This window comes from Hemicordylus capensis, chromosome 4 (genome assembly GCF_027244095.1).
Source record: "Hemicordylus capensis ecotype Gifberg chromosome 4, rHemCap1.1.pri, whole genome shotgun sequence".
Taxonomy (NCBI): Eukaryota; Metazoa; Chordata; class Lepidosauria; order Squamata; family Cordylidae; genus Hemicordylus; species Hemicordylus capensis.
The window spans coordinates 107,658,858-107,686,793 of NC_069660.1; the positions used below are offsets into that span (position 1 = coordinate 107,658,858).

Here is a 27,936-nt window from a genome sequence, read left to right on the forward strand (position 1 = left end):
TGAGCACTGTAAGATATTCCCCTCAGGGGATGGAGCCACTCTGGGAAGAGCATCTGCATGTTTACATGCAGAAGGTCCCAAGGTCCCTCCCTGGCATCTCCAAGATAGGGCTGAGAGAGACTCCTGCCTGCAGCCTTGGAGAAGCTGCTGCCAGTCACTGTTCCCTTTAACAGGGATTCCCAGATGTTGTTGACTGTAACTCCCAGCATTTCCAGCTGCAATGGCCTTTGGCTGGGGATTATGTGAGTTGTAGTCAATAACATCTGTGAATCCCTGTTAGAGGGAACACTGCTTCTGTGTAGACAATACTGAGCTAGATGGACCAATGTTTCAATAGGACTCAGTTCCTATCACAGAGCATATTCCTGTACAGACACTAGTCCTCATCCAGATGAATGAAGTGTGCACGTAGCAAATGCACAGAATGCACTCCATGGAAGCTGCTATATTTGTTGATCTCCCCTTCCCTCTGAACCCAGCTGAGGGCTGTGTGATCCTCGGGAACATATTTTTGGGAAATCACAGTAGACTTCAAGGAGAAGAGGACACTTGTGAAAATCATTCTTCCTCCAGAGCGTAGCGCTTGCTTTGTCTGGATGTCGGCCACATGGATGCCTGAGGCCTGAAGAGAACTCTATTTACCTAGCATGGTTGCTTAGGTGGCATATCAGGGCAATCTGGGAAATGTGCTTGTAGGCCATCAACAAGGAAGTGGGAGATCTGTGCACCCCTTCATATGGCCATCCAGTCCTTCTGTTCCATTCAGTCCAGTTACCTGAGCTTGAATAATTTGACTGCAAATGCAGTCAAATTATTCATTGAACTACAGTTCAGTTCAGTATTGGCTCAGTAATGTTTACACAGAAGCAAATGCAGTTCAATGTTGGCAAGTGTAAAGTGATGCACACTGGGACGAAAAACCCCAACTTCCAGTATACGCTGATGGGATCTGAGCTGTTGGTGACTGACCAGGAGACGGATCTTGGGGTTGTGGTGGACAGCTCATTGAAAGTGTCGACTCAATGTGTGGCAGCTGTGAAAAAGGCCAATTCCATGCTAGGGATAATTAGGAAGGGGACTGAAAATAAAATGGCTAATATTATAATGCCCTTATACAAAACTATGGTGCGGCGACACCTGGAGTACTGTGTACAATTCTGGTCACCACATCTAAAAAAGGACATTGTAGAACTGGGAAAGGTGCAGAAGAGGGCAACCAAGATGATCAGGGGCCTAGAGCACCTTTCTTCTGAGGCAAGGCTACAACACCTGGGTCTTTTTAGTTTAGAAAAAAGGCGACTGCAGAGAGACATGATAGAGGTCTATAAAACCATGCATGGTGTGGAGAAAGTGGATAGAGAGAAATTCTTCTCTCTCACACATAACACTAGAACCAGGGGTCATCCCATGAAATTAATTGCCAGGAAATCTAGGACCAACAAACGGAAGTACTTTTTCACACAACGCATCATCAACTTGTGGAATTCTCTGCCACAAGATGTGGTGACAGCCAACAACCTGGATGGCTTTAAGAGGGGTTTGGATAACTTCATGGAGAAGAGGTCTATCATCAGCTACTAGCTGGAGGGCTATAGGCCACCTCCAACCTCAAAGGCAGGATGCCTCTGAGTACCAATTGCAGAGGAGTAACAGCAGGACAGAGGGCATGCCTTCAACTCCTACCTGTAATCTTCCAGCGGCAACTGGTGGGCCACTGTGCGAAACAGGGTGCTGGACTAGATGGGCCTCCTTGGGCCTGATCCAGCAGGGCTGTTCTTATGACCAAGCTGAATGGAGGATTGCATGGAGATATGGGAGATGCACATCAGACCTCCCACTTCCTGCTGGTTGCCTGTATGAGCACCAAAGGGGAAGGAGGGGAACAGCATTATGGGATTCCTTCCATGAGGATTGCACACATGAAGGGAAGGCTGATGCCTGATGTCAAAAAGTCAGTGCTCTTCTGTGTGGTTTGCTGTGTATAGATTCTTCATCTCCCGTTGCCATGCAACAAACCCCAATGAGCTTTTTCCAAACACTGTCAGCTACGCAGCCTTGTTGGCGGTGACAGCTTTGCAAGAAACAAAGGCCGACTAGTCAAAAAGCTGTGGCTGCCACCTTGCATCCAGTGCCTTAGAAGCCTAGCAAAAGTAATTGATAACTGGTTACAGGATTGTGGTCTGTTTAAATGTCATACATCCCTCATGTGAATGAACAGGACAGCATAGAGGTAGTATTATTGTCTGCAAAACAGGAAACTTCAATGCTTGAATCATGACAAAGTTGACATTCCTAGAATATCTGATAGCATTATTTAGGAAGCAGTACAGGAAGTACTGTAAGTCAAAATATTGTAAGTCAAAAGCACACATGCACCCATATCTGAGAGAGAGAGAGAGAATGCGATTACACCCAAAGCATATGCCCGATCCTCAAAATCTAAGTTATAGTCCATAAGTCACACTGCTGTATGCTATTTTGTTGAACCTGTGGCTAGGAGTCTTCATGAGGCAAATTATCTAGTGCTTCACACACCTACATAAGAGAGTGCATTTGCTTCCAGAACTGTCTAGCAAGATTTGCAACATCATGATACAGATAGTTTTTGCTAGTACAGTAGGTGGCACTTTAGTAACACACAATTTTAATATCTGAGGGTGATGGAATATTAACTTGGAGTGTTATCTTTTATTAAAGGTGTAAAAATAAATGTTTTTAAATATAATTGTCAGGTCTATCTGGCAAAATATAAAAATGTATTGTCTCAAAGCATGAGTCATGCTGAGCTTTGAAAGGCAAAATTAGTCATAATTATGGCATTTTAAAATGCAAAGATGCCAAAATGTATCAGAACGCTGCACTGTGCGTCTGTGTGTATGCCTGTTGATAACACGTACCATTGATTTGAATCCTGCAAGGAAACTGCTTTGAAAAATATCCTCAAAATATAGCGGTCAGGCAGTGGGAAATAATAAATGCCCCAACAGAATAGTAATGATATTTATACTGTCAATTCATATTTCCTTTTACTGTAAGTCAAGTGTTTACCGTTTAGAATGGAATCAAACTGCATCACGTTCTTGTATATATAAAAGGATTTCAAGCAGCTTGCTAGCATTTAGAAGCTGGCCGTATTCAACCCCAGCGTAGCATCGCTCCAATGGCTGTTGCTGGTGTCCACCTTTTGTTTCTTCTTAGACTCTGAGCCCTTAGCAGACATGGGGCTATTTTCCTGTTATTATTCTTTTTCTTTGCAAACCACTTTGAGAACTTTTTGTTGAAATATCTATATAATTATTTCACTAAGCCGACCGGAAATGCAAGGGGATGTGGGGATGTGTGGGGATATTTGGCGGGCAGAAATGCGGCGGCCCAGGCCTGGGCACCGGGAAGGGGGGGGGGAGAAAGTTGGGGGAGGGGGCAGAAGCGGGTGGCGGGGAGACGGTGGCAAGGAGGGGGGAGGCGGAGGCGGCAGCGAGGACAGGTGGCTGGGCCCGGCCCTGGCTGGCCGCGGTGAGGAAGTGGTGGCGGGTCCAGGCCGGCCATGGTGAGGCGGCGGCTTGGCTGCCAGGAAGAGGCGGAGGGAGGAGGAGGCCTAGCGAGAGTGAGAGGAGGTGGACAGCAGAGCCGTGCCTGAGAGGTGCCCGGCCAGCAGGGAAGGAAAGTGTGTTGCCTGAGGGAGAGGGAGGTGCAGACCTGGGCAGAAGGTTGGGGGGAGGACAGGATAGACTAGGGCAGAAGGGGGGGAGGGGGAACCGCCGGCTACAAAGAGCGCACAGATGCTCTGTGTGGGGTCAGCTAGTTATTATTAATATTACTGTAGTGGGCAGGCAGCCAGCCAGCACTGATAGAGTTAATTGATAGATAGCAGGTGACCCTGACTGGAGTCCTTAGGTCATAACACAATTGATTGGCAGGTTGGGCAGGTCCTAGGAGTCTCCAGGTGGCTTCTGGGATAAAGAAGGTGTGCCTGAGGTGACCAAGGTGAGAAGGAACAATGGCTTTTGACTGAATCATCTCATGGTGAGTCTCATGCAACTCTTGGGGGACAACTCTTGGGTTTCCTAGGTGGTTGGTTAAGTCCAAGGAAAGAGAAGCCAAGGCTAGTGGCTTTCGGAAGTTTAGCTCAGGAGAAAGTGTTTAGCAAGAACTTGCATTATAATTTATTTTATTTTCAGTGTATCGCTTTGCTATCCCAGATTCTGTACTAGTATTACTTCTGTGACATAATGAAATAAGAAACAATAGCCAATGCTCCAAACCATCCTGGGTGTTGCAAAACGTTCTTGTAACAATTTTAAGTATTCCTAAATGCAACCAAATGCTGAAGCCTAAAGACAACTTATTTTTATAGCTTTTTAATAAATCGGGTTGTTTTTTTTGTTCCTAAAGCCTCACAGAGTATTTGATTAACTCTGGGAAGGTGGTGGAGGTATATCTCTAGTGCAAGTCTGTTTCCAAAGGAAATAACTAGCCAGCTACCATGATTTCTCACCACATGTAGGTATTCACGTGGGAGGTTTTTTATTTGTACAATAACAAGGCAAGGAGAGAAGTCTGGCTGTGGCACTCCTGCCAGGCATCCATATCTCTGATTAAAAGAGTGTCTGGTGGCAGTATTAAACCTACCGAAAGTTTTGAAATAAAGAGTTTTCTTTTAAAGAGAAAACCAAGCCCAGGCTGCTCTGAAAGGGAAGGGGTGACTCAGCAACTAATTCCCTCACGTGAGCTGCCCTGGGGAAAAGGCTATATATCTTCCTTACTATTACTATAGTATAAATAATAATAACAGTGACAATAATTTATATATATGTTTATTCATTAGAAGCTGTGGATTCCTCCTTTTCTCTCCTAAAAGAGCTCCAAGACTACTAACAAAAGCAGTAAAAACCAATACAAAATCTATAGGAATCTATTGACTAGAACATTTCAAAATCACAGAAAACCATAAGAGCAGCAGCAGTAAGGCTGAAGAAAGTAGCAGCAAATATACAACACACACCTGGCCCCAAAAGGCCCCCCTAAAGATGGGCCCCCCTTTCTTGCTAACTGAGCTGGTTCATCACAAGACTGTCCAGCTCGAAAGGATACTATACAGGAGGCCTTCTTTATTTGCAGGGGTTCCATTCCTGCTTATTTCTGTGGACAACGAAACCGTGAATAGAGACGTTAACCTATGGGGATTGGGGGGTTGTGTTCCTAATCTGAAAATCACAAGAAAACACGGGGGGGGGGGCAGAAATAAGCACTATACCTTGCTCTCCAGCTCGTCAGCTTTCTAACAATGCTCCCCAAACTTCCAAATCCTCCTATTTCTGTTCTTTTTTGAGGGTGGCTTTTAGTTTTTGCAGAAAAGAGCCACAAAATGTCTCAGCACTACAAAATGGCAGCAGGGAATGATGTCAGAAGTCATTTACGACCACTCAAGAACCACGGAGAGGTAAAAATAACGCTATTTCTGCCCCATGAATAATGAAACTGGGTTCTTATGACCCAACCATGGATACATGAAAGCACATGTGCCAGGACCATGGATAACAAGGGCCACCTATAGTATGTTCAGGTATCTGTACACAGGTACATGATTGTGTGTGAACAATTGTGCTTTTATTTTAAAAGTGAACTAAGTACAGGCCTGCAGGATAAGAAGTATATATATAAGAAGCAGGCGCGTAACAATGATAGGGCAAGGGGAGACAGTTGTCTGGGGGCCCCACTGCCTGGAGGGGCACCCCAGGGGCACCTCATGTGACTCCCCATTGCCCCCTGCCCAGCCCCATAGCCTCTCAGCCACTTGCCCTCTTCGCTGTCTCTCCTGCTTGTTCTGCTGGCCGCAATCGAAGCAGCAGGCAAGCTGCCAAGAGCTCCTTTTCTCCCGCCTCTCAGCTGATCGGCGGGTGGGCGGGGCTTCCACGGAGGCCTCCGTGTAGGCCGCAGTGAAGCCTGAACTCGAGTAGGGCCCAAGCAAGCCAGGAAGGAGGAGGCAGCCTGAGTGTTCTCTGCAGCAGAAGACCCCTTGCTGCCCTGCTTAACCCAGACCAGCATTTGCCAGGTAGAGTGTGAACTCCTTTTTGTGGTTACCTTTCCCGCCCCCCCCCATATATAGGGATCTGCTTGCCATAGGGCTTGGATATGGGGGGGGGGAGGGACCGAGAAGTCTCTGAATATTTATTTTGAAACAGCTTGGAAAATTTGCTGACTTAAAAAAAACTATCTAAAAAGTCCTATAAGTGGCTTGTTTCATGGCAGAAAATTGCAAAAACTTCTGGAACAGTATTTTATTAATTTTATTTATTCATTCATTCATTTATAAATGCACTTATGTTCAAGTTGTTTTGCAACCCAGAAGGTCTGAGTGAGAACTGTGAAGCATGTGTGGTGCTTTTATTTTATTTTTCTTGTGTGTGAACTGCTCCCCAATAACTTGCAGGGACTTCAGGGTAAATCTGGCCAACATGTGAATGCAGCACCTCCATTCCAGAGGAGATGTGTCTTAAAGGGCTTTAAAAGCCTCCTGTGAAAAACCTCCTGCAATCAAACTTGACTGAATTTGTTCAGAATTCTGGGAAAACAAACATAGGTTCACCCTGCATGGTTGAAAGTCTCCTTTGCTAATCTGCAGCGAGGGGCCCATTTTAATAATTCATCTTTCTAGTGTGTTCTAGGCATTAAAAGTAATACAAATGTATAGTACCGGTACTCAATGTATATCACTATATATTGTGATGTGTGTGTGTGTGTGTATTCAGTGAAATGTATTTGCAGGCAGCATACTTATTTTGGAATATCAGACTTAAATCCTTGGGGGCCTGGGGTGTGCGGAGGCCCTGGACTTTTGGGGGGGGGGCCCATTTTAAAATCTTGTCTCTGGGCCCACTCCAACCTTGCTACGCCCCTGATAAGAAGATAAGAAGAACTGCAGGATAAGAAGTATACTACTGTACATGCGTTCTACATATGAACTGTATGTGCATAAAGAGCTGTACATGCATGTTGTGGCTTGCACACAGCTCAGCAGCCTGCCAGTCCAAGACTGTGGCACATGCGCTAGTTCTATGCCTCTCCAAACGTCATCTGTGCTGCTAAGAAACACAGAGGCTGCTAAGAATTGCATCATCCATAAGAATTGCATAATATTTGCATGCTTCCATTGCTATTAAGAACTGCATCATTGCTGCAGCAATAAGATTTCATTTTGGGAAAATGGGAGGCTTGTCATTGCAGCAGTAACATGAATTATTAGTAGTAATGGGGCTTCTCTGAGCTTATTAGCAGCATGGGTGTGGTTTGGAGAGGCACAGAGCTAGTGCATGTGCCCTGCTCTTGGATCAGTGGGCCATTCCGCTGTATGTAAGCCACTGTGCATAGCTTGCATGTGCGTTGAACATAACATGTGAATAGGCCTTGCATTTCTCTATTGAATGATGATCTGCATCCACCAGAGATCTTGCTATTGTTTTCACTTATTCCAAGTTGAAGTAAAAGTACATCAAGAGTCATAGGAACATAGGAAGCTGCCATATACTGAGTCAGACCATTAGTCTATCTAACTCAGTATTGTCTTCACAGACTGGCAGCGGCTCTTCCAAGGTTGCAGGCAGGAACCTCTCTCAGCCCTATCTTGGAGAAGCCAGGGAGGGAACTTGAAAGCTTTTGCTCTTCCCAGAGTGGCTCCATCCCCTGATGGGAATATCTTACAGTGCTCACACTTCTAGTCTCCCATTCATATGCAACCCGGGCAGACCCTACTTAGCTAAGGGGACAAGTCATGCTTGTCAGTTGTTGTTGACTCTCAGAAGTTGTCAACAGTGGCCCACATATAGCACAGTGAACTGGGCAGTGCTAAACCACCTGTGCTGTTATGTGTGTGCAAACCCCTCTTGCATAGTAGCAGAACAAAGCAGTTCTTCTCAGCTGTAAAGCTGCACAAACACGTTGCTCAGTGCAATGTCCCTTATGTCCAATAGATGTTACTTTGTGCAACTACTTCTGAGGAGATGCACCTTATTAATGTGTGTGTGTGTGTCCCAATTCGGATAGAAACACTTAAGAAAACTTTAAAAATACATAAATGTCTGAAGTTCCACAGGTAGTACAAGGTACAGCCTTCTTGGCCATGCCACCCGTATTATGTAATGCCTCCTAATCCTAATGCAGCATCATGTATAGCTCCCTCCACACAGAAACGTCTTCAATCTTTAGGAGGGCCTTTTGGGGCCAGGTGTGTGTTGTATATTTGCTGCTATTTTCTTCATTCTTTTGGCGGCTGCTCTTATGGTTTTCTATGATTTTAAAATGTTCTAGTCAACAAATGATCTAAACAATGGTCCAAATTGTTGGGAATTCTCTCTGGTAGAGAAACCCTTTTTCAATCATAGCAGAGTGCACAGAGGCACAACACAGTGGATTTACTTAGGCATGCGTGTATGAGTAAAGTAACTTGGAGCCAGTTCATGGTTTCAAATCAGTATATAAGGCATTTATTAGAGAACTCCAAGCTAGATAGGAAAGTGAGGAGTTAGGATCTCTAATCTAGCTAGCTAGCTGGATGCAGATGGATTCTGCATCTTCTGCACACATGGTGCAGGGAGAGGAGTTTGCTTGCATGTTTCAAGGTAGAAGGAACAGGAAGAGAAGATCGAGGACGTGTCCCTGAGATTAGCAATCTACATTCCAAAGGGATAGTGTCAGAGCAGTAGAGAAGGGATGACCAATGTCTTGACCCTCTAGCCCTCTGACTCACTAGTCTGCCCTCCTATGTCACTGAGACAAGAGACAGCGTAAAGTCCTTAACTTCCAACACAAATGACCAAATGATCTAGTCAACAATTGTCCATGGCTCAGCTCTTGACAGTCTTTTTGAAAAAGATATTCCCCAATTACTCTCAACAGAAGGTAATGCCTTTTATAAAATGAGGCCTGCTATTATATATGCGAGCGTATTCTGAAAAACAAAATATGCTTCTGGCTTCAGATCTCTTGTTTCTAACCCATACACAATTTAATCAATCAAGTTATAAGTAGTGATTCACCGACGAAAGCTCATCGGATGAATTGACCAAGACTGACAGCCCTATGTAAAGCCGGTTAATAGTGGTGATATTGGACTGCTGGAATTGCAGAAAGCTTTTGGCTTTGATTAGAAAGTTGCCAGATTTTACCATAGATTATGACCTTGTACTGCTCCCCAAACTGCTCTGTGGAAGAGAAATGTTCCTTATTTCAAGCAGGCACTTGTTCCTGCCTGATTCTGTGGCTGCAGCTTGCCCATTCACCTTTTCTTGCCTGATATAAATGTTTTAAAAGTGTAAAGAATGCAAATGTAACGTGCAAACAGTGTTTTTAAAAAGCCTCAAATTGGGGCTGAATTTATTTTATCTTCATCTTTTATCTTTATTTTTGTGCATGGCTAATCTAGAGTAATTAAAGAATTCTCAGCTCAGCTGCCAGGAGCCCCACTATGAAATTCACATTTTAAAAACATACATTTGTTTTGAAAAAGTAATGGCTTTTGCTTTATGCATGTTTGATCACTCCTGGGAAAAGCTTGTGATTACCTCATTCTCTCATGGAGAAACTCACATTCCAGTGACAAGAGTCCCATTCAGTACCATCTAAAACTTACTCTGTGGGAGAAAAGAAAATATGAGGATCAAAATTTTCTGAAATGATTAAGATAAAAGAAAAAGAAATGTGACATCACTTAATTTTAATAGAGCTTTGACTGATGGAAACTGAGCCTATTTTATTTCTGTAATGAACTCAATTAGCTTTAATGAGAGCATGATAACACCAAATCTACAGCAAATGACTTCTACCTAGGTCTGTAGTACATCTTTTAGGAAAAGAGATATGAAAACAGGCATTCCTAGCCTAGAATGAGATCTTGACATTGAACTAGCTGTTACTAAACATACAAGTTATAAACATACATGCTACAAAGACAGTAGCAAAATGCTTCTTGATTTTAATGGATCTGTATGACACATATATACATACATACAACCAGGGAAAAATATGATTCCCAAAGGTGGTTACCTTTTCTGGACACAGAAATAAAATTAAAAGAGTGGGGAGTTGAGACAAGGTGGTACAGAAAACCAGCTAAAAAGAAAATAATAATGAACAGTAGATCAGCACACCTGCAGGGGATAAAAATACAGACAGTGAAAAGTATGGTACAGAGAGCCATAGGAGTATCCTCAAAAGAGAATGTAAAATCATCTAGGAGGAAAGCAGAGGAAATAGGGGGAACTAATGGTTCTGAGTTTCCATTAAAAGAGTCTAGGAGTATTAAATTTAGAGAAGGGTACCTAGTACTTACAATTCCATACTGTATGTGACTGATAGGTTTAATTGGAAGGCACAGCAGATTTGAAAGAAAGAAGGTTTGGAAGTCAATGTTATTTGAACAGTCCCTATGACCTTGGGACAGCATTTAGTGAAGTCAAGACTGTGAAATGAAGAATTGCCAGATTTGTGAGAATAATGAAGGAAGGTGTCAGACAAAGGAGGTGATATATAAAATTGTTTGCATGGAATGCATGCATTTTTATATTGGGGAGACAGGCAGACCCTGGATAAAAAGATACAAGGAACACCTGACAAACATACAACATAGATAGAACAAAACTGTGAGCAGTGCGTGTTAAAGAACAACATTGAGGAAGAGTGGTGAATAAAAAGATATTCACTTTGGCTGTGGAGGCAGATGTGAGGAAGCAGGAAATTAGGGAACCTTTGTACTTAGAACAGCTGCGTCCCACCATAAATGTAAAAGAAGAAAGGAGGGAAGTGATGAAATTAATTGGCTATTGAGTCAGAGTGGGAATTCTCTCCCTCTTACTATGTGAGGTTGGGAATTTTTACTCTCTCCCTCCTATTATGGGACATTGGGAGTTTTGTAACAGGATTGGTTGACATTGGCACTGTAACAGGGTTGGCTAATTGCTGTCAGTTTACTGAGTCATGATGTTGAGTTATTGTATTTAAGAGCATGTTTCAGCTACTGCTGTATAGCACTGAAGTTGACATGTCATATTGAAATGTCTGCTATCTTTGAAAATCTATTTTTATGTTTTATATATGCATTAAAGAGATCTTTGAAAAAGAAGATTATGGATTTTAGAAGATGAGTATCTCATTGCCATTATACCGTCTTATTTATTTATATATTTATATGTTTGTTGTTCGATTTATATACTGCCCTTCCTAAAATGGCTCAGGGTGGTTTAAATTAAAATAAAAACACATAATAAAACAATTAAAAATTTTTAAAAATCAGATTAAATTTTTTAAAAAACAAACTAGATATCATTAAAAGCCAGGTTGAAAAGATGAGTCTTTATGGCTCTTCTGGAGGCCTCCAAGGAAGATAATCCCCTTATATCCACAAGGAATGCATTCCACAACCCAGGGGCAACAACTGCGAAAGCCCAATCCCAGGTCACCACCAGATGAACTGTTGGCACCTGAAGATAGACCCCTTCTGATTATTTTAATGAGCAGTGGGAATCTTGTAGAGAAGAGCAGACCACAGAGTGGGACGCTCTGGTCGGCCACTGTGGGAAACAGGATGCTGGACTAGATGGGCTCAGTCCTGATCCAGCAAGACTGTTCTTATGTTCTTAAAGGCATTCTCTCAGGTAACCCAGACCTAAGCCATTCAGGGATTTAAAGGTAATAACCAGCACTTTGTACCTTGCCTGGAAACATATCGGCAGCCAGAACAACTGTTTTGAGAACAGGCGTAATGTGATCTCTCTGGGATACCCCAGAAACCAATCTGGCTGCCGCATTTTGAACTAACTGAAGTGTCTTAACGACGTACAATGGCAGCCCTACATAAAACACATTACAGTAGTCCAGCCTGGAGGTTACCAGCTGGTGTACCACACTTTTCAGGTCATTCTCCTCAAAGAACAAGTGGAGTTCTCGAATCAATCACAGCTGGTAAAAAGCACTCCTGGCCACAGCCTCAACCTGAGGCAACAGAGTGAGACCCGGGTCCAAGAGTACTCCCAAGCTATGAACTTGTTCTTTCTGGTGGAGTGTAACCTCGCCTAGAACAGGCAGTTCTATCCCATCTTGCAGATTTCAACACCCAACAATGAGCTTCAGTTTATTATCCCATTACTAACTGTAGACAAGCTCTATCCACCCCCAGCACAGTACCTCCAGTGACTGTTGCTGGTGTCTGTCTCATGTTTCTTTTAGATTGTGAGCCCTTTGGGGACAGGGATCCATCTTATTTATTTATTTATTATTTCTCTGTGTAAACCGCCCTGAGCCATTTTTGGAAGGGTGGTATAGAAATCAAATAAATAAAAAATAAATAAATTTAAAGGGCTAATCCTATTTCCTGATATTGATGACAAGGAGATATAGATTTGGGTCTCATCAGCGTATTGATAACACCCTTCACTAATCCCTGGATAACCTCACCCAGCAGTTTCATATAGATGTTAAAAAGCATTGGTGACAGAATGGAGCCCTGAGGGACTCCATATAGTAGCTCCCGTTTTGAAGAGCAGCTGTCACCAAGTGCCACCTTCTGAAATCTACCCGAGACATTGGGCTGGAACCACTGTAAAACAGTACTTCCTATCCTCAAATCCCTCAGGCAATGCAAAAGGATATCATGGTTGATGGTACTGAAAGCTGCTGAGAGATCCAAAAGCACCAGCAGAGTCACACTCCCTCTGTCAATTCCATGGCGAAGGTAATCTATCAGGCCAAGCAAGTCTGTCTCAACCCCATAGCCTGCCCTAAAGCCAGTATGAAATAGGTCTAGATGACCAGTTTCTACAAAACTGCTTGGAACTGGTTAGCCAACACCTTCTCAGTCACCTTACCCAATCATGGGAGGTTGGCGACTGGCCTATAATTATCCATCATCAGAGGATACAGTATGGGCTTCTTAAGAAGGGGTCTAACCACTGCCTCCTTCAAACAAGGTGGCATCCTGCCCTCCCTCAGTGAGGTACTAATGATATCAACTAGGTCAGTTCCAACAACTAGGCCAGCTGCAGGATGAAATAAGCCATGTTGGGCAAGGATCCAAAGAACAGATGGCCATACCACTCCAAGCAGCTTGTCCACATCCTCAGGAGTCACAAACTGAAACTGATCCAATCTAATATTGCAAGAGGGATTGCTAATAATAATACAGTAGGGATTGCAAGGCCTAACTGGCCCTGTAGAAATATTGGAGTCTGGATCAGCTCAAATGCAAGAGATTTTATCTGCAAAGAATTCAATTGAATTCTTTTGAATTGAATTGAACGTGTCACAGTGAGACAAATCTGTTTCCGGAAACAGATTTGAAACAGAAGGGGCTTGAGTTAAACCCCTAACAATCTGGAGCAGCTCTGCTGGATGAGAACTTGCCGACGCAATATGCACAGAATAAAATTGCTTCCTTGCTGCACATATTGCCACAGCATAGGCCTTCAAATGAGCTCCGTGCTATCTCATGAAATTCAAGACGAGTCCTCCTCCATTTGCTCTCCAGCCATCTACCTTGCTGCTTCAGCTCCTGTAGCTCTTCTGTTAGAGCTGAATATGTTTGTATGAGGTTCATGCCCAAGGCTACAGTATTCTTAAGGACTTGTTGGGCTCCTGTCCAATGTCCACATTACCTCAACAGCGTGGTGACTGTTGCAAATCCACTTTCCTGTAATGCATCCATGAGGTATCACAGCACCTGTTTTATGGGTCAGTCTGGATCATTTGGGTATTTCTTGCAAATGTCAGTGACTCCAGTGGCTTTGGAGGTGATGGTGTTGGAAGTACCTATATGATCTGAGTGATCTGCACTTTTACCTTTACTGATAGAAATGGCCACTCCTAAGAGATATCACATGAATCAGTATTAGATGCTAATGGTAAGGTAGGTTGGAAGTGCATTACAGACCCTGACTTGCAAATGTGTACCATATGTATGCTGCATGTACACATACAATATACTGCATAGCCGATATGCATACTGGTACGATATATATTCTGCTATATCCTGTGACTCTTTTCTTTCCTAGCAATACCTCCATAGCATAGCTGAACCAACTCCACTAGGGGACATCAAGTAACATTTGATTTAACACTTTAATAAGAATACTACATACAGAATATTATTGGGAAGCAGCATTCCTTGGTGTTTTTTTTGTTTTTTTAATCCTTTTTTAAAAAACAGGGTGTTTGCCGAAACAAGAAACTAAGGGGGGAAATTGGGGTTGCCCTGAAGCAATGCACCAAGTATTGCTTCTATGCAATGCTAATTTATTCCAGTTTCCACTGGAGCAATATGTAGTACTTGGCACATTGTTCCCAAAGAGTATTGCAAATGTGTGAATTCTGTAAACCATACAGCAGTGTCTCATTGTTTATAATTTTATATTTGTATATAAATAAATAGAGCTCTCTGTAATGGTGGGGGACACTTAAAAAAACTGCATCATAACATTTTGATTCTCTTGGTCTCTTGCAACTTTCGTTTTAATTTCCAAGAGTGACAGACTTTTGGTAATAGAATTTCTGTAACAGATGCTTAGAGAGGGGTGCTCACATGTCACTCAAGCTGACAAGGTTTGGGAGATATTTTCTTCAATGTGTAATTGTTGTAAAAGATAAAAGATTAGCACTTGCATGTAAATTTCTCGTTATATTAAATGAAGAGTTCATACCTCCTGAGAATGTGCCAAAATAGAATCCAAAAGATATCAGTAGCTCTAATAAAAATGCTAATACATTGTAGCAGCACTGCAGTACAATATTATCTGCACTAATTTTTATTCCCACATGTCACGTTTTCCTTTTCTTTGAAATAAGTCTCAGCACTTATTGTATTTTGTCTCATATATTATAAATGCCTGTTTGTTTGTTTGTTGACAGGAATCTTTGTGATTCAGATTTGGTGTTGAATGATCCTGTTTCCAGGTTTGCTGGCAAGGGGAACACAGCGTCTCAGAGGGCATAGTCCTAGTCTGAACCACATATCTCTTGGCATCAAGCCCTACTAACCAGACAGCTCTTGGTAAGGCGTTCATAACATGCAGATGGCCACTCTGTAATAGCTACAGAGTTTTTCTCTGGGACAAAATTACTTCAGCACAGTGAACTTAGCTGCATTCAAGCAGGTAAGGCCTGATGAATGTTAATTCAAGGGCTTCTGAAATGGGTTTGCATTCTAGAAGATTACACACAGAATATCTCTCATATGTCATTCTTTACTAGAAACAGTCTCTATTATCTGGAGCTTGTTTCTGATAAAAGAGAGTCCTTATTTGGCCTTTTGGTGAGAAGTTGAATATATGCCTTTTAAAACTGCTGTTAGAGTCCATCCACATGCATTAGAGTTCTTCAGATGTCAGTAGCTGTATTCACACATTGTGTTTAACACATGTATGATCTGTGTACTGTGTATGCACATACAGATCTGTGCGCACAGGCAGTTATTAACAGATTATGTTCAACAGCAACATGCATGCAGCAGGTCATGTTCTATTCATACTCGAGAGGGTCTGTACCCAGGTTCACTTTTAAAAGAACACATATACATTCACATAAAAATATGTACATGTGTATAGATACCTGAGTGCACATACAACATAATGCCTGATAGGGCTAGTTGTTTCAATGTATCTCTAAAAGTAAAATCAGGTGAGAGATGAATGTATTTTGATTCTAGTAGACATGCATGCTAATGCATGGACAAGCCACAGGGTGGAGGGAACTGAATTTTTGATTCCTTATTTTAAAAAGAAACTTGAAAAAGAAACTCTACAGAAACACTTCTGGTCCTGTTATATGAATATGTGGGACCAAACAGCAAGTAAACATATATGGAACATCAGTTTGGTGCCCATTTATGTTTTTCAGATGTCTTCCAAATCCACCACTTCATATTCTTTGACCAATCTCACTGCTGTTTTGATTGATAATACTCTCTCTTCCAATCAGCTAGAGCATAATTTTTGCCAGCACATTTCACTTGTCAAACTGATCTTTTCCATCACAGGACTCCTGTTCAAAAATAAATAACTCGCGAAGCACATGAGCTTACTGTTTTGCCAGCAAAATCCAGGCCATTATTTGCCAACAATTTAGCTGACATTTACAATACAGATTTGGATTTTCTTTATAGCCACTGGAGAGCCAGTGTGGTTTTCATATTATAGAACAAGCACAGCAATCATATCCCTACCGCCCAATAGGACTAAGGGCCAATTCTAACCACTTTACATGTTGTATTTGCTGGAGCTAGGACCCTAGCAGCATCAGCTCTCTGCTCCAATGTCTCATAGTAACCACTGGGGGTGGTGGTAGTGTTAGGGTCATGGATGATAGTGCTGGACTCCTCCACTCTTTGTTCTTCCAATGTTAGTCTCCATTTTGTCTCTCCAGAGATGGCTATTTGTTTTAAAATCTCACCCCTTTCAGCCTTAGGTTCAGCTTCCCTATTCTTTTGTAACTTCTAAATACATCCTTGTTGTTTTTCAAACTTAAAGAACTGTCTCCAGACCTCTTGCGTGGCTGAATTCTCCACAAACTGGCTTTACTCTGCTAATAGGAGTTGAACTGCCATTCTTCTCCTACAGTATTCAGGTACAGATACCACATTTGCAAAATACATGTTTCTCCCTAAATCTCAGGTGTTTTTCAAGTAGCAGAAGTCCATCCCCCTTCTCCCAGCATGCTCAGGTGTGATTCCCCAGTTCCTTCCTGTCTTCGCTCCTGATCAGACATACACCTGGGCTCCTGCCCAAATTATAATCTGCATTCATCCTTCTACCGTTGAGCCTTTCCCCTTTCTACAACTGGGCATGGGCAGCTAGCAACCTGGGGACACCTTAGCATGTTGCCACAGAAAGCATGGGGCCGGTCAAAAGAAGGCCCTTAAACAGTGACACCACAATTCCCCTGCCCCCCAATGAAAAGACCCCCCCCAAAGAAAGGGTGGGGGGAAAGAAACAAGGAACCCTAACTGCTTTTTTCACTCCTCAAACTGAGAGTCTCAATTGCTCCTTAGAATGCCTCTGAGCATCAGTGTGAGGTGAGGTCTCCTCCTGCCTGCTACCACAGCTACAGCCTCACCTCCCTCCTGCACAGGACTAATTGGCTCAAGTCTAAATGGCTCAAGCCTAAAATTGTCCTCATTGCTATTCCGTGGCAGCAGCCACTTAATGAAGGGTTTTTTTCACTACCTCTCAAGTTTACACTCAGGGGAAAGTGGGCTGGTTTTCTCCCTGTCCTTTCCAACAGGCAGCAGCCCCTGGAGGGGCCCCTTATCTTGATCCCTGCCTCAACCCCTGTGGCTATGCTAATCCTCTAGGTCTCAGGTTAACCTTTGACCATGACTCAGTGCTAAGCATCTAGCAACCCCCCTCCTATTAAAGAGGAGGAAGTACTGCACTTATCTAGGTTGCTTAGTTTACTATGCTAATTCTCAGGAGGCAACCAATAGGATTTACCAGATGAATTCTAAGCATGGCTAGCACTTTAATGAGGAGGAAGTACCCTCAGCTAAATAGCTGGGGGAGGAGCCTGTCTCTTGATAGCAAAGGCGAATATCTCCCCTTTGCCTAGCAGAGTTTGTCCTGGTTTGCCTTAGCCAACTCTCTTCCCTCCTCTAAAGGAGAGGTAGAGGACTGCAACTGACTGAAAGAGCATCTGCTTCCATGCAGAAGGTCCCAGGCTCAGCCACTGACAGCATCCCCCAGTAAATTCTGGAGAATTATTTGGCTCAATATAAGGTTGCTTCCTATTTAATCCCCGCTTCTGGCCACCTTGGTTGGCCTGGCCTCTGAAATGCGGGTATGCTGCCCAGCTGGGGTGATGCAGGCATAAATGTCTGCCAGCAAGGTGGACTTTGGGCACAACGCCAACATGGGAGGACCTGAATGACCTCGACCTGGGGTTGGTGACCCTCTCCCTGAACAAGGGGAGCTGGCGTTTGGGTGAAGCCTCTGGCCCCTCACCCATGCCACAGGTGACCTGGTGCATAACATGCTGTGAGGAGAACCTAGTTGGCATCAGTCTGGGGTTGGCAGCCGCCTCCCCAAACAAGGGGAGCTGGCATTTGGGCGAAGCCTCCAGCCTCTCACCCACGTCACAGGTGAACTGGCGCATAACAGATGCTGTGAGGAGAACACCAGTTGGCATCGATCTGAGGTTGGCACCCCCCTCCCCAAACATGGGGAGCTGGCATTTGGGCGAAGCCTCCGGCCTCTCACCTATGCCACAGGTGACCTTGGCGCATGACAGATCCTGGTTGGAGAACCTTAGTTGGCCTCGACCTGGGGTTGGCAACCCCCTCCCCAAGCATGGGGAGCTGGTGTTTGGGCGAAGCCTCTGGCCCCTCACCCACACCACAAGTGACTTGGTGCATAACAGATCCCGTGAGGACCAGAGGCGTCTGCTCAATGAGCATCTTGTTGCGTTACCATTCTCAGCGGTCAATGAGCGGGCAGCCAGGCTGCGTCTACAATATGGACCCATGGGCCAGACGGGCCACAGAGGCTACCAGACAGGGACAACAGCATGAGGCGGTAAGTCCGGATTCTCGACAGGCAAGTGGTGTGTGTGGAGTTCCAGCTACCCGGTGGAGGTGATTGTGATTTCAGCTCCCACAATGGAGCCCATTATGCTGAGGACTGCCTACGGCGGGAGTAGAGTGGAGCTATTTATTCCAGCAGCCTCCGATCCCTCCACCACCCACACTGTCGAGATGATCGTGATTTCAGCTCCCATAATGGAGCCCTCTAATGCTGAGCTGCCTGTTCCCGTGCTGCAACCTCTGTCAGAGAAGAGCGTTGTATTTATTTGGTGGTTCCCCCTCCCATCTAGACACCTGCCCTCCTGGTTAGTCCCTCTATGATTAAGCGAGATAATTTAGATACAGGCTGATTGCAATGATTCACTGCAGTAGCGGGGAGGCCTGAGGATGCACGTGGCTGGCGGGTCAGCAGTGGGGAGTGGGGCTGGCCCCTGAGTCCACCCACTCTGGATCACAAAGAAAGGAGAGGTCTAAGTGGTTCCTCCCTAGGACTCCCCCAACCTTGCAAGTCCCTTGACACCGAAAATTGCCGGCGGAAACTCACAGGCTATCAGGTGGCACAGCAGGTAAATGCTTGACTGGCAGACAGAGGGTTGCCGGTTTGAATCCCCACCGGTGCTGTGTTGGGCGGCAGGGATGCAGGGCGGTGCTGAGGGCGTCATCTCATGCTGTGCGGGAGGGGGCAGTGGTGGCCCCTTCCTGTGTTCTGCCATGGACATCCACAGGGCTCCTAGGTCCCCAGAGGATCTCCAGTGCAATCTTCTCTTAGGTTAAAACCTGCAGCTTGGGCCACTGTGTGTAGACTGCTGGCACTAGCCCCATCCTCAAACTCCATCTATCCAGTTGGCCAATTCTATGGCCTTATGCCTGATTCTGCTCTGAACGGCATTCTTATCCTCCCTGGACTGGGCATGTGGGGGTGACAGCGCTACGTACTCCCTATCTATAGCATGGGACACCAGGCCCATGTTTACTTGGATGATATTCTCCAGTCACACGGTTGTCTGGTGGACAGGACCAAGAGCCAGCTCCAGCCATCCAATGCATTACTGCACCTGGGTAGGGGTGTGCACGGAACCGCCACACTGCGGTCCGGCACTGGGCTGGGGGGTCGCTTTAAGAGCGGCGGGAGGGTTTACTTACCCCTCCCACCGCTTTCCGATGTGGCCCCCGTAATTCATAGTGTAATTGGGGTGCAGGATATCTCCCTGCCGCCCCTTCCCCACTGCTCCTCTGGAAAGCGCTGCAAAGCTCACAGTAATGCTTTGCGCGCTCACTGAATACCTTCATGAATCACTGCCCCACTTTTTAAATGTAATTAAAAGAAAATTGGGTTTCCAACCCAAGAAGGCAGACAAGCCAGAGAGCGCGCGAAGGGGGCGGGAAGGGCAACACGAAGGGGAGACGAGGTGGCGTGGCTGGCGGAAGAGAGGCAGGGAAAGGACACGAGGGAGAAAGGACACATGGCGGTCCTCCCGAGAGAAGCACATACAGACCGCTCACCCTCTGCAGACTGCTCACCCTCTGCTTTTAGGATTAAAAAAAAGTCCGCTTTTGAAAGCCCGGCTCCCCTCCTTGTCGTCACTTAGCAATAGCCAGCAATAGCCAGCCATCCCGCCTTCCCCCGCTCTCCAGCCCCGCCTCAGGCGCAGCTACTATAGCAGCAGGGGGACCCAGTGGAAATTTCCACTCCCACCATTTCTCCCTTTCTCAAGCACTACAAAATTGGGGGACGGTGCTCCAGCGAGTGGTACAGAACTGATCCCCTCCCCCCCCCATAACTTGTAACTGCTCTGGTAAGTCCCTTTGTGAGCCGTGACCTCCTACTTCGAGGGAGAAAGAAACATTGGACCTACCGTGAAGGGTTCTTTCTCCTCTGAAGTAGGAGGTCACGCGGCCCACCCGTGGATCAGGGACTAGTGTGGTGTCAGGCCATGCTTCTCTGAGCCAACCTTCTGGACTAATTGTTCCGATGCTAACCTTGGAACAACCTCCGTTTCTACCTTGATTAATATCTCAAGGCCTCCATCCTCTATCCTACTCCCTTTGCGTGCTAACCTCTAGTTCCACAACACTGTGGAGTTCCGCAGCCAAATCATCAATACTGTGGAGTTCTGCAGCCAAATCATGAAACGCGACAGTTGGAACTGGGGAATCACACCTGAGCATGCTGGGAGAAGGGGGACGGAATTCAGCTACTTGAAAAACACCTGAGGTTTCCTGTCTATCAGGAGCAAGGAGTGGAAGTTAACCCTTTGTGAGCTGTGACCTCCTACTTCAGAGGAGAAAGAACCCTTCACGGTAAGTCCAATGTTTCTATCTCTACTGAAGTCTGAAGGTTCCACATGTTTTTTAAAAAAATGATGTGTGCCTTCAAAAAAATAATCAAAATTGAAAAACAAGTAAGGGGGTCTCTGCTTTTTTAAGTCTTTAAACATCATGCGCACCAATATTACATGTATATGCTCCTCAGTCTTGAGAAGAGGTGTGTATATTTTGTACTTGGACTTTCACACCCAGGTACAAAATGCAAAATGAGAATCAGCCCTGAGATCATATGGATCCACGACAACATTAAAATAAGCATAAGACAGGCAGATACTGGGGATGCAGCCAACTATACAAATAACAATACCTCAAAATTCTTGCAGGGAACAATATAGAATTGGGACAGTCTCTTTACAATTTGTCTGGGCCACATATATGGTAGAGAGGTTTGGTGATCCCAAACTAGATGCAAGCTCCTCTGCTGAAGGCTTTGGGAAGCAGATAGCGCTTCATACAAAATCATTTGGTTTTGATTTAGTCAGGTGAAACAAAGCTCAGTAAATCAGCAGACCAAATGTGAGTGAGGTCTTGATTCGAGGAAGAACAAAATGAACCTCAGCAACAAGATGAGCATGAATTTCTTCCAACACATGGGGCTTTGAACCAATAAAATGCAATGTGCCCAAAAGGGCTGGAGATACTTATTTCCAAAATAATAAAGCAATTTGTCCTTCTTTAATATACTAGAATGGCTAAGATTTATGAAAGAATGTCTCTGTCTGATTGAGTTCATTAAAATTACATTTAATCCAACTTTGAAAAATAAAAGAAAACACAAGGCATAACACCTACTGTATTTTTAAAAATGCCTAGCTGGCAAAGAGTGCAAAGTTTCAAAGGTCAAAACAGACACTCTTCCTTACTATTCTGCCATAAGACTTGATACAACACCATTGTCAATTAAAATTCTGTTGATGTCAGAGGAATTCTGAGATACGTAATTTTTCTCTAATCACAAATGACACCTGAACACCTAGATACTGTAGGAGCTCAGAGAAGCAGCAACACAGCAGGGGTGCTTGGATATATCAAGAACTGAAATAGCATCTCTTGCTACTTAAATATTTCTTTGCTTATTGGAGACTCACAGGACACCTTTTTGACTCTTGTTGGTGATAATTTGGTAGACTGGATTGAAAGCAGAGGTGCATTTGATGATCTGTTGCTTTTAGAAAAAAACTAGGGCACCTTATCTTTTTAGCTAATTCTTGCTACTATTAGCAGCAACTGGAATAGACACACTTTGTCTGAATTCTTTGAATCAATAGTGGGTGACATTTTTAGTACAATTCAGTCACATCACAGGTGGAATGCCTGTGCGTGTTCTGCTTGTGATGTGTCTGAATTGTACTCAAAATGTCACCCAGTATTAATTCAATGAAATCAGATAAGGTGTGCCTATTCCAGTGAAGGAACGTGAAGCACATGTGAAGGTTTGTGTACTGGAGGGAGTATGTGCATAAAGGCAGTGTTTGCACAGACAGACAGGCACAGAGAATGCCCCCTTAGTGTCTGTCTGCATACACACTGCCAGTATGTACACATAGCATGGGAACTCACCCTTTCCCCTCCATTGAGTCCAGTCAAATGCAGCAGGTCCTGATTACTGAGCAAAGTCAGTAGCTCCACAGGGATGTTGCCTAAAACTGAGGCTGGCTACATTCCATACGGCTTCCTTATCCTACAGTGCCTTTCTTAACCTACCTTGCAGAGTTAGTGGCCAAAAGAGATCACTACAAGACTCTGCACGGTAAACCAGCACTGTACACACTCATGGAACCCTCTGAAGCCCATGGCAGATCAGACAAGGTGACCCTGACAAAGTCTCTCAAAATGGCCCTTTGCTGGAAGAAGTGCCATAGGACTGTCACTGACAGAGAAGAGCACAGGGACCGGCACAGGGGGCCAGCACACACAATGAAGGTGGGGACATGCTGATAATGTGCCTGCCCTGACAACATTGAAGGATGTCCCATCACACTCTTGAGATGTCCTTTACTCGTGTGAGAGGGGTGATTATCAGACTCGGTCCTCTACATAGACTACAAAACCCTGTTTAAACTCATACAAGTAAAGGACAGCCCAGCAGCATGACAGAATGTCCTTCAGTGATGTCATGGTGGCTGCGTTCTCAGCATGGCCCCGCCTTCAGCGTATGTGCTGACTGGTGATTGTGCGAACTGGTTTAGGGTTGGCATTGACCAGGGAAACAATGGGGCTGAGAAAGCTCACCCTTAATCACAGTGGTAAAGTAGAAAAAAGAATCAGTCAGATGCTTTCCCCAGAGACTGGAACTTTTCTCACCTCTCCACCTTCACCAGCACTTCCAGCCAGCCTGCACCCACTTGCAGCAGCCAGCCACTTCCATGCTAATCACATGACCCTGTTCAGTAGTGGAGCCTGAATGTAAGTCACAACGTAGCAGATCCCTGTCTTGGGGGAGCAGGCAGCAGGTCAACAGAAGATTGACCAGGACCTAGCATGTGGCATCTCATCCAGGTCCTGTTCAGTTGCCCACATGCTGACATCTGGGGGCCCTTGGCCTTTCACTATCCTGACCAAAGGCACCCACTAGGATCTCTCATACCTAGAGGAGATTTTGACTTGTTTCGCCCCACTCTTTATCAGAGGTCCAACTGGGACTTTGACTTGTTTTTCCTTCTGTCTCTGCTACCAGGGCTGCTGCTGGAGTGGGAAATTGTAGGACATTCCATCCAGAACACACATATTACAGTCTCACTGGCTTGGAAGACAGATTATTATTATTATTATTATTAATTTATTTATTTTTACATTTATATCCCGTTCTTCCTCCAAGGAGCCCAGAGCAGTGCACTACATACTTGAGTTTCTCCTCACAACAACCCTGTGAAGTAGGTTAGGCTGAGAGAGAAGTGACTGGCCCAGAGTCACCCAGCTAGTCTCATGGCTGAATGGGGATTTGAACTCGGGTCTCCCCGGTCCTAGTCCAGCCCTCTAACCACTACACCACGCTGATGCTGGAGAGCCAGTCTGGTGCTATCAGCAAGCATAAAGACACTCACACTTGGGCTGCATTCAAACATAATGGCTAACTGGAGGTAAATGTGGCTGAGGTTCGGGTTGGAACTCCAAATTGTGCTGCAAATGTTCGCCAAACCATGGCCCGCCAAACTCTAGTTGCAGGAGCCCCTCCCTGCTTATCAGCCTCTGAGGCCAATCACAGCCAGCTGCCCCCGCCCTGCAAGTAGCCCCACACCCTGAAAGCAACACACAAGCATGAAATATCTGTGCTTTGGGGGCCTGGGGGTGATGATGGAATCTTCCTTTCATTACAGGAGAGGAGGGGAAAAGCCACACTTGCTAGTATGGGATATGCAGATGGAGTGTGAAGGATGCTGGGGTGGGGGGTCGGGTCTGCCCCACCATAACCAGGGAAGATGTTGTGAGGGGTGACCCAGAAAAGCAGTCCATGCAGACTGATTTGAAATCCACTGTGGCAATGGCAATGTGGTGCACATGGGGAGGTTGGCAGGGGGCATGGTTTCACAGCAGCTTGTCTGCAGTCCCCAAGACAAGGAAAGCAGTATCTGGGGTACCTTTCCCCATGGCTTGCCTGCACACAGCTACCTTGATCTATTTAGAGCACCCATGGACTGACCCTCTTGTGAGGGAAATGTGAGTGAGAGAAATGGATGTTTTGCCACCTGGAATCATTTCAGATTTGTCTGTGCATTTATCTCCCCACCCCTGCACGCCGCAATGGTCCTTCTCATGAGTTGCCTGGGGGTATCCTGTGGCCTTTCACTCTCATGCCTGAGTTGAGTGGCTGTGCATATATCATTCAGAAGTGGCTGGATCCCACCCAACATGTTCATTTCTCTACCATATATGTGAATATAAATTTTCTTGGTGGGTTTTTTTTTTTTTAACAGTTTTGCATTCCATTTCAAAACATAAATATGAAACGCAGCAGGATGTGGTGGGGGTGGTGGGGAAGGCTCAAATTCCCAAAGGAATTTGAGTTTTAAACTTCTATAGTCTAGTTTACAACCAGATGATGGATCCCAATCATTTTACAAGCACGTAAGGCAAAAATGCCCATACCTTATCCGGGATTGAATACAGCTTTACTTACATCAACATAAATCACAACTGTTTGCCTATTTCCTATGAAGTAAACTATATTTCCATTGGTGTAAAACAGCTCTGAAGACACCAGGAAGCCCACATACTGTGCAATTGTTTCATAGTACAGTAAAATCATGGTAGGTCATAAAAAAGGTTGACAGTCCTGCCTCTTAATTGGCATCAATTTAATAGAATTCCTTTCCAAAGGAAAACCTGGAGCTCAGTGTTTGCTCAGATAGCACACATAGTCCTGCCCAAATGAATGAGCGATGTGATGCTCTGTTATAACTGTGCAGGCGTGCTGGAGCGCCATGCAATTTTCAGGGGCCACTGGGTGGGATGGTCAGGCCTGGCAGCCGCTCCCACTCCACCCACTACCACCACCATCACCACCACCATGGGGAGAGGCCAGGGAGGCCTGCTCAGCTCACCACCCACCCACCCACCCCAGCAGCTAGAATTATTGAAAAAATCAGCAGTTTGGCCTCACGGTGAGGCAGCTGTGGGGAGTGCGGGTTGGCAGCAGGAGGCCCTCCCCAGACCTTGTTGGCCACGGGCCAGGGCCCCAAGGTCTGGGGGTAAGAGCGCCTCTGCAGGAAACAGAGGGTAGGAATAAATGGACAGTTTTCACAATGGAGGGAAGTAGGAAGTGGGGTCCCCCAGGGATAGGTTCTGGGAACAGTGCTCTTTAACTTATTCATAAATGATCAAGAAGTTGGGGTAAGCAGCCAAGTGGCCAAATTCCATTCCATTTTTTCAGATTTATATCCTGCTCTTTCTCCGAGGAGCTCAGAGCAGTGTACATGCTTATTTTTATCCTCACAACAACCCTGTGAGGTAGGTAGGGCTGAGAGTTACATGACTGGCCCAGAGTCACCCAGTGAGTTTCATGGTTGAATGGGGATTCAAACTCGGGTCTTCTCGTTCCTAGTCCAGCACTCTAACCACTACGTTATCCTGGCTCTCTGCAAATTTGCAGATGATACTAAACTATTTAGGGTAGTGAAATCCACAACAGAGGAGGTGAGGAGCTGCAAAAAGCTCTTTCAAAACTAGGGGAGTGGGCGACAAAATGGAAAATATGGTTCAATGTAAGCAAGTGTAAAGTGATGCATATTGGGGCAAAGAACCCCAACTTCACATATACACTGATGGGATATGAGCTGTCGGTGACTGACCAGGAGAGAGATCTTGGAGTAGTGGTGGACAGCTCGTTAAAAGTGTTGACTCAGTGTGCGGCAGCTGTGAAAAAGATAATTCCAGGCTAGGAGTCATTAGGAAGGGGATTGAAAATAAAACTGCGAATATTATAATGCCCTTATAGAAATCTATGGTGCGACCACATCTGGAGTACTATGTACAACTTTGGTCAACATATCTGAAGAAGTATATTGTAGAACTAGAAAAGGTGCAGAAGAGGGCAACCAAAATGATCAGGGGCCTGGAACACCTTCCTTATAAGGCTAGGCGAAAGCACCTGGGGCTCTACCTTGGAAAAGAGGCTGAGGGGAGACATGATCAAGATGTATAAAATTATGCATGGAATGGAGAGGGTAGACAGAGAGAAATTTTTCCCCTCTCTCACAACACTAGAACCAGGGGTCATCCCATGAAACTGATGGTCAGGAAATTTAGGACCAACAAGAGGAAGTACTTTTTCACACAGTGCATAATTAATCTATGGAATTCCTTGCCATTGGATGTGGTGATGGCCACCAGCTTGGTTGGCTTTAAAAGGGGCTTAGACAAATTCATGGAGTACAGGTCTATCAATGGCTACTAGTCTGGTGGCTGTGGGCCACCTCCAGCCTCAGAGGCTCGATGCCTCTCAATACCAGTTGCAGGAGAGCAACAGCAGGAGCAAGCACATACCTCTTGCCTGTGAGCTCCCCAGAGGCATCTGGTGGGCCACTGTGTGAAACAGGATGCTGGACTAGATAGGCTTTGGGCCTGATCCAGCAGGGCTGTTCTTAAGCTCTTAATTAGGGACTAAGGAGCTCAATCACAGAATTGTCAGCACACACCCTAGATCACAATTCCAAGGTACTTTTGGAGCAAACCACCACTGTTACATTGGTACAAAACCAAAATTTATGTTTTCTTGTATCTATGGCAGTAAAGGCTCTGACACCTTTGGCAGAGTTGCTTTCATGGCATGGCATGGTATGCTCATGAACATTCCAGGTGCTTGGGGAACACCAATGTATGAATGTTTGCAATCCATCTTTGGTGACGCAAACATTAATTATCAATTTGGCTGGCAAGAACTAAAAGTTCATAAAGACCCTACAGTTTTGTGGGCAGGCAAAGGTTTGGAAAGGGATCCCCAAGAGGAAGGGGAGGCACAGAGTGCAGAAGCAAGATGGTTGAAGAAAGGGTGCAGAGTCGGCAACTATATGAAAAACAGGAATCGCGGGGAAGGGTAGCGAAGGAGAAGGAGGCTTGAGGAAAGGGGAAAAGGAAACAGGGAACAGAGATTAGAAGAGGAAATATGAGATATGAAGGGGAGATAAGAGAGGGGGATATGGTGGCTTAAATTCATCTGTGCTCCGAACCAGTCAATTATTTGGCAATGGGATTCTAACCAACTATGTTTCTCATAACAGGCACTTCATATACCCAGGTTTCTGCTACTGTCACGCAGCATTCCACTTAAGTAAACAATTCTTGGATGAGCTGGTAATCAGTGAGCTATGAAAATGGATCAGAACAGAATGAGGCGACTTCATAAACGAAGTAGTACCCACCGCTCACATATTCATTTGTGAACTGGTGAGGATTGTTGTCTGCCAGCTAGCTAGCCCTACTCAGCCCCCTGCAAACTGAGCAAAGAGACACTTTTTTAAAAGTAGTGATTCTTATTTCGCAGGGGAAAGCAACTGGCCCTAGCCATCCCCAGCACAGCATCCCTCCAGTGGCTGTTGCTGGTGTCTACCTTATGTTTC

At 45.0% G+C, this 27,936-nt stretch overlaps 1 long non-coding RNA gene across 2 annotated transcripts in view; it reads left to right on the forward strand.

The window, feature by feature from the left end:
- Positions 1–5,947: 5,947 nt before the first annotated feature.
- Positions 5,948–27,936, forward strand: part of LOC128322579 (uncharacterized) — a 31,407-nt gene continuing 9,418 nt past the window's right edge. The window contains exons 1-2 of one of the 2 annotated variants that reach the window (XR_008305786.1): positions 5,948–6,052; positions 14,890–15,134. This is a non-coding gene — a long non-coding RNA (uncharacterized LOC128322579). The remainder of the gene's footprint in view (positions 6,053–14,889; positions 15,135–27,936) is intronic. The other variant, XR_008305787.1, reaches the window with a different exon arrangement.